Source organism: Bactrocera latifrons, unplaced genomic scaffold (genome assembly GCF_001853355.1).
Source record: "Bactrocera latifrons isolate USDA-ARS-PBARC rearing strain unplaced genomic scaffold, ASM185335v1 scaffold_213, whole genome shotgun sequence".
NCBI lineage: Eukaryota > Metazoa > Arthropoda > Insecta > Diptera > Tephritidae > Bactrocera > Bactrocera latifrons.
In genome coordinates, this window is record NW_017535664.1 from 433,813 (window position 1) to 440,434 (window position 6,622).

The 6,622-nt window shown below is 38.4% G+C and overlaps 1 protein-coding gene across 10 annotated transcripts in view; it reads left to right on the top strand.

Moving 5' to 3' along the window:
• Nucleotides 1–6,622, top strand: part of LOC108968386 — a 169,698-nt gene that overhangs the window by 59,466 nt on the left and 103,610 nt on the right. Inside the window, exon 1 of one of the 10 annotated variants that reach the window (XM_018932398.1) lies at nucleotides 5,723–5,865. The exons of the other annotated variants lie outside the window; for them this stretch is intronic. The gene's annotated coding sequence lies outside the window, so the exon portion shown is untranslated. Of the gene's footprint in view, nucleotides 1–5,722; nucleotides 5,866–6,622 lie in introns of those variants that run through there. 10 annotated transcript variants of the gene reach the window in all.

Consider the following 6,622-nt stretch of genomic DNA (forward strand, 5'->3'; position numbering starts at 1 on the left):
GGGAAGTAGGAAGAAAGTGTTTAAAGATGTATCAGTTTGTATTATTCGAAAGATTAAAAATTAATAAGACATGGTCGGTTGAAACCAAGCCCGATTATTGAAACCTTAGTGTGGTCTGCCCAATCCACGAAAAGTGGCACCCCACAATCTGTACCAATTACCGCAGGAGAAGCCTCCTTAATAAGGAGGCATATAAGGTCTTAACGAGTGTGGAAGAAAGAATGAACACTGTAAACAAACTGATTGGACCTTATTAGCTTTAAACCTGGAAAATCTACTATTGACATGATTTTCACCAAGAGCCAAACTTGGAAAACACCCGTGAAAAGAGAACATCACCTCTTCGTCGATTTCAAAGCTGTCTTTGACAGCAGGAAAAGAAGCTGCCTTAATGCCGCTATGTCTGAACTTGTTATCTCCGCAAAACCAATACGACTGTGTAAACTAACGTTGAGCAATGCCAAAAGCTCCGTCAGGATCGGGAAGGACCTCTCCGAGCCGTTCGATACAAAATGAGGTTTCAGACGAAGGCCACTCCCTATAGTGCGAGTTCTTCAATCTACTGTTGGAGAAAATAATTCAAGCTACAGAGCTGAATAGAGAAAGAACAATCTTCTAAAAGATGGCGTCGTCCGGTATATGATATCATTGGTGTCAGCAATCGCACCGTAAGTCCCTCATTTCTTCAGATTATATAAGGAAGCAAGGCATATAAGACAAGACGAAATAGCTGCCGTCATCAAACAAACATCACACACACACACACATCATCATCACATTCGCTATTTCGCTCGAACGTCACTGTTGACAGTCATAACTTTGAAATCGTAGATAATTTCGTCTATCTTGGAACTAGCATCAACACCAACAACAATRTCAGCCTTGAAATGCAACGCAGAATCACTCTTGCTAACATACGCTACTTCGGACTGAGTAGGCAAATGAGAAGTAAATTCCTCTCTCCACGAACAAAGACCAAACTCTACAAGTTCCATATCACTCATGACGTGAAAGTTAATAAAAAGTGAATCATAACACTAAATTTAACCCATTTAATCGAAGTGGCTTACTAATGCTCCTGGATTAATTAGTTGTGATATATTCTCTCCCCGGATTTTTTTTGCCCGATAGCCTGACTTCAGCTTTTTGGGATTGCTGAGCAACCAAGTGTGTGGTCTAGTGTATATTCCTCCTGGTCGCAGAAACGACACAGACAGTACAGAACAGCATCCTCAGCCTCCAGCGACCTGTATAAAATTCGACTACTTGCCTTAATTTCATCTGTCGAGAACAATCTATGCCATGCATTTGTTGTCAATAGCGATTTCTACAAGCCATTTTCTCTTCAAGAAGTTCGGCTTATAATATGCGTATGTCAACAGCGAAGAAAGCCTCGGGTCTCATCAGCTTGGTTGCCGCATTCTCTTTCCCTCTTGATACCTCTATGCCCAAGGTTCCATGCTAATGAAATGTTATTTTTCGTGACAACCCTGTTTAGCATTATTGATGCTCTCCAGTACYAYTGTTGATTTCATTTCAACGGACAGATCGCCTGAAGTGCTTAACTATCACTGAAAATGGCGAGCTAAAGGTTTTCGATCAAATAAATGGATAACGGGTTGAGCCGGCTTTTAAATTAAAAGAAAATATTTATCAGTAAGGTTGCTCCTACAAAAAGTCAACGATTTCTCATATTTCCTTAGAATCAGAATGAGTGCATATCACCCTTAGGAAAGCCAATCTCTAACTACTAAAGAATTTTCTTCAACATTGTAAAACAAACTACTTTATCGCCAACAGTTATTTGGAAAATATGCAAAACGTTTTGCTTTTGACATTCCTCTGAAGTGAGCGTGAGTTGATATTTAGTTATTTACGCCCRCACACCGCTTACTTCATGACTTCATGGCCTCGCACATAGCAAACTAATATCTGCAAATGCAGTTAATAATGTCTCATTTATTTCAGCGCTGTTGCTGTTGTTGTCTATAGCAACCGAAGCACTTGTTCCTCAATCTTGTACACTTGATCTCTCTGGCTCTATCTGCTGTTTTCGCTTGTTTTTCTTTTGTTCCGTACCTTCAGTTGTAGTCACTAAGCAGTCACTTGTTTTTTTAACGGTTTGTTGCCCATGTAATTGTAATTGTTGTAACAATTGCTCTTGCGAAATTGTTGACAATTTGTTCTCAGTCGCCATTGTTTGAACCAACGCTTCTAAACTACAGCTTTTCGSCACCAACTGCCATCAGTCCACCAGTCAACAGAACTTAATTTACTTTTTAACGCATTCACTTTGTTGTTGGACTGTCAGTTTTAAATTCTTGTTTATWTTCTTTTTCTTTTTTGTGAAGTACTATAGTTTGGGTGTGTTTGAAGTTTTAGAATGTTTTCTCATAATTGTTTTGCTTGGCTGCTCAAAAGAAACTATAATAGTAAAAACTGGTGTAGTGTCTGGGGGTGGAAATGGGGTAAGGGGTATATATGTAGTAATTTACATGTGTCCTAGGGTTTTAAGAAAGTTAGGCTGAGTTTACAATTCTTAGAATACAATGAGTAATTACTCCTTAAATTAAATGTTCATAATTTAAATGAAATCTACTCTTAATTCGGATCTGAATAATCTGTTCGTTTGACCGACTGAAGTAAGCAATCTCCTGGAGCGGCTAACTTTGGCCAGTCGGAGAGGAATTGCATTCCAACAGGACAACTCTAGGCCATTACATTGAACGTGTCTCGCCAGAAGCTCCGGGAGTTTGGTAGGGAGATTCTCAGGTATCCACCTTATAAGCGGTGATGCAAGTATTGGTAATTTTTTCAATAGATTGTGAAAAAACTGAAGCCGGTCAACCTTCCAAAGCGACATCGCTTCGCTCTATGAGTTCTTGAAAAGTTCCAAGAAGATCCGACGTTTTCGAGCCAAATTTTGTTCAGCAATGACGCCTATTTCCGGCTGAATGAGTATATAAACAAGTAAAATTGCGGCATTTGGGACGAAGAGCAACCTGAAGAGATTTCCATGCCATTTCATCCAGAAAAACAACGCTTTCATGTGGTTTGTGGGCCTGTATAATCATCAGTTCACATTTTTTCAAAAATGATGCCGGTGAGAACGTAACTGTCAATGACGACCGTTATTGTACCATGMTAACCGACTATTTGATGCTGGAAATTGAAGCTCGTGATCTCGGCGACAATGGGTTTCAACAAGACGGCCCATACATCGCATCAATCAATGAATTGATTGAACACTTTAGTGCGCGGTATGAAGCCTAAAGTATCTGTGGACAATTCCGCTTCGATTCAGGCCTTGCAGCATAACAKCGCGCGTGTTATTCGCCAGTTTCCAGAATCTACTTTGAATATCTCAAAAAGTGAGAAGACACGTCAAAAATATATCGAATTCCCTTTTGCGRTATTTTGGAGCAAAATTTTGCTTTTTAACGAAAGTTTTCAAGTATTTCTGTTTAAGTTCATCTAAGATTCATTTCATAGATTCYTACTTGCCAAAAAGATTCGTCGAACCCAATTATTGAGTGGACGCTAAAATTTTRAACGAATTTCATGAACAAAGTTTGTTTTCTCACAAAACGCTTACACTTTTGYATGTTTTTTGCACATTTCCATGGGAGTACATATTATATGTATATATCCATTAACAAACCCGGTGACCACAATTGGTGGGAGAATATATACTTGGTACATATTTACTTGGCTTGGTTTCTGCTGCGCTAAATTATTTGCATTTAATTAAGAAAAAGGTGTTTTTGCTGGCAGCGTTTTCAACTCCCTTGCCGTTGACCATCGCGCTCTTTGGTTCTCTGCCATGGTGCGAGCTACCATTACCAACCGACGCGTAACCCTCATTTAAATGCAACAGCTTCRACACMAGCAGGCGCGGCCCAAATKAGTTGTTGACTTTTTTACTCTCACTCTCTTACTTGCAACTACAATAATAAATGGTTTTAATTATGTTTTAGTAAGGAGCTCTGAAAAATGTGATACTAATTTACATAAAAAAAAATGTTGTTAAGTTTTTCGGTTCAATTATTAAAAAAAATTGTACTTCACAACATTCAGCGCAGTGTGGACCTGATATGGGCTTTACAGCATGCACGTCGAACATCTGAGTCGAAATTATTTAAATAATGTGGTAAGGGCACGGTCTAGCTCTGATGGTTGAAGGTAATCTCTGTATCTGTAATTAAGCCTGAAGATAACGCAGTTTCGAAATTGCTTACAAAATAGATTGTTCTCCTTCTTTACGGGCCGATTTAACGACAGTGCGTAGTTTCTTGTTTTCGTAATTTGGCGCCTATTCGAGAGACYAAGTGCAACCAAGTCCTTCTGTACGTKATCTCTCCAATGGAGTGGAGGTCTCTCYTTTCCTCYGCTTCCGTMGGCGAGTAMGAAATCGAAAACYTTCARAGCTGGAATGTTCTCTTCCACCCGTACAACATTACTTAGCTAGCGTAGTCGCTGTCTCTTGATTCGCTATGTCAATGTTGCGTATCTCRTACATCTYATCGTKTCATCRACTGCATTACTCGGCGTTGMMAATGCGCTTAGGATCAYAAKTCTTCCGCAAAAATTTTGTCTTGAAGACTCCCTCCTAAGTCCAGCGCATTAGATGATGTCATTTTTTCATACCTTCGCACCATATAGCAGGACGGGAATATTGAGGGACTTGTAGCGTCTAYCACGTTTTGCTGAAATTGGGTCCGTATTTCAGCGATAAAGCGCCGAATATTCTCTTGAACGCCATCAATCGTCTCGGTTTTATCGCCGTAGACAAGCTACTTCACATAAATCAACAAAAACAAGCCATTGCTGTTAAAGTGATCGATCTTGGATGCCATCCCACAGACCCACGACGCGAGATAATGCTTTCATCAAAAGTTTCCTTTAATTGTTTTGTTGGATGTATGGTATGTAGCGCGGTCTTKTTGGAACCAAGGTCGTCCACATCAACATCCTCTAATTCAGACACGAAAAAATTATTAATAACTTCTCTACTCCTTCTCTACAAGYCGGCTACATTTTTGAAGAAATGTGAACCAAGACCACCTTCTGCCCATAGAGTATGTCAATAAGCAACTTTTCGGGCATTTGATCGAAAACGAAAAGCAATAATTCGTGTATAGCTGCTTAGATTAGCGTAAATTGTTTGGTTTATTTTCCAAAACAAATCTTAACTCTCCAGTTCCATATTAACTAACACACCTTCAATTTCTGCAAGTTGTTTACTTTCTTATCGTCGTATGCGATCATAAGACGCCACCTACTAACATAAAACACGCCGAGATAAGATAAAAGTATAATCGCCAACTGTGGGTCGGCTTTATCTCAACGGCGCGGCGGTACCGCTTCCTCATATTCAAATTGAGGAGAAAAGAAACAAAAGCGTTTGTTGTTTACATACTCAAAACGATTGTACGTTCCCTTACTTTATTCTGCTATGACGACAAACGCGACTAGAACAAATCAGTCTCGTTACGGGAATGTGCGGTTACGGTACCAATTTTAACTAARTTTATATTACTTTTTTTAATCGTGCGAAGTCGTGAGTTTAAGAGTAAAAACTTACATATTTTTTCGTCTCTGTTAAAAGATCGTTCATCTCGCGTTTCATTTGGTTCTTACCACCACTGTTAAAAATTATTTTGATTTTGATTTACTTAATATATGTAGTTCAATATTACAATTATTTCTGCTATCAATAAAGTGTTTTGCGTAAAATTACAACAATTCTTCGAGCGGTTTTTGAAATAATAATTTGTGTATTTTGTGTGGTTTGATATAGTTAAATTGGTGTAAAGAGTGTTCTTAAAGTATGCGGTGTACGGCTTTTGTCGTTGAAACATATTGGTGGGTTTGGAAAATTTATAATTTTTTATAATTACCTTCGTATTGTTTGCTTATATCTGTATTTCCAATATTTTCTCTGTTATATCTACAATTTTCGTTTGTTTTTTGTCATATTTATTTCACTCCGTATGACACAAGTCTACTCGACGACTTTTTTATGTGGATTATTATCTACTTTAATGTTTACCTTTTTTAGTAATTACATATTATACCGTGAACAGCGTAGATTAAATTTGACACTAAGTTTGTAACACTCACATGAAAACTTCGGAGACCCTAGCAAGTATTACATGTATAAATGATCACAGTCCCGAACTGAGTCGATRTAGCTATGCCCGTCCGTCTGCATATACGCGAACCTAGTCCCTAAATTTTACAGATATSGATGTAAAATTTTGCTCTCCAAGAAGATACTCAAGAAATTGTTCGGATGGAAGCGTCACACAAACTGATCGTTCAAAACCGAGTCCTTGTATAGAAAACTTTATTATTTGACAAGATATCATCACGAAATTTGGCAAGAGTTATTGCCAAAGGAATCGGTRTAATCTCCAAAGAAATTGTTCAGATCGGATCACTATAGCCTATAGCTGTCATACAAACTCAACGATAAAAATCAAGTCCTTGTATGGAAAACTTTTTTATTTGACAAGATATCGCCTCGAAACTTGGCAAGGATTATTATCCAAGCGAACGGCATAATCTCCGAAGAAATTGTATAGATCCAACCAGTATAACCTATAGCTGCCATACAAGC